Genomic DNA, 1,059 nt, shown 5'->3' with positions numbered 1-1,059 from the left:
CCTTCCGAGCTAATCAGGCTTCAGTTACTTGAATCGCTGTTGTTCTTTCTGCAAGTTGTATACTGGTGCGATGGGTATATCATTAAGTGTCCCTCCGCTGGAAGAAACAAATCACAGTTCTCTATTGCTCTAGTTTCCATCCCTGAATTTCCACTGTTTTTCTTGATGTTATTTCCCTTTTATAATCATGGCAGTGACAAAGGGTAAGGCCCATAGATCTAAACTCCGCCCCCCAACCCTTAGAAAGTCAGAACAAAGAATGACTTGTGAAGTCTGTCTTGTTTAAGGTGAAGGACTAGAAGTTTGTTACAAGTGTAGGGGCTGATCCCACCGAAGTCTATTGGAGTTAGGCTAATGAATAGGGAACTTCTATCAATGTGTCTTAGCTGTCTTCAGATTCTTCAGCTGTTGAGCTCTCTTGGCTATTCTTTCCAAGTCCATAGCTCCAGAGGTGGAAATTCTCATATCTTGTAGCACATACCCAGACAAATAAGGGGGTTTGATCCCACCAAATGGTAAGAGCTTGTAATAAGCATGCCCCAGTTTTGGGTATTGACTAATTTTGCAGACCTAAACTCTCTTTTTGGGGGGAGTTGTTTTTTTTGTTAATATCTTGACTTCCACCTTAGGAGGAGTCAGATGAAATATATAAACTGTGAGTGAGATACGAGCATGACTTCGTTATGATGAACAAAATACATCAGCTGACTTAGTGCTAGGCAACCTCACTGCAGTCAGTCAGGAAAATTGCTGGTTACTAGCTAAAAGCATTACAAGTCTCTTTCTGCTAAAAAGATGGGGAGCACAATAAGGCAAGTGGAGTAAGTATTGTTTACCCAAAATCTCTATTCCCTAGTACTATATCAAGCTACTACTCTGAGTGTACTAATAGATGTCATACAGAAAATTCCATCTTCTTCAGACAGGACAAAGAAATGGAGTATGAACCTAGGGAGGACTGCTCTGTTTTCTGTTGCACCTAACTAAGGGTGTTAGGTTCAAAGACCTCTGTCCAATTATCTTGACTTGTAACCAGCAAGGCTTCTAGTCTTGGCATTC

Source organism: Cariama cristata, unplaced genomic scaffold (assembly GCF_000690535.1).
Source record: "Cariama cristata isolate BGI_N322 unplaced genomic scaffold, ASM69053v1 scaffold40852, whole genome shotgun sequence".
Taxonomy (NCBI): Eukaryota; Metazoa; Chordata; class Aves; order Cariamiformes; family Cariamidae; genus Cariama; species Cariama cristata.
The sequence above is the reverse complement of the archived record's forward strand: the minus strand, read 5'-3'. Positions refer to the sequence as shown.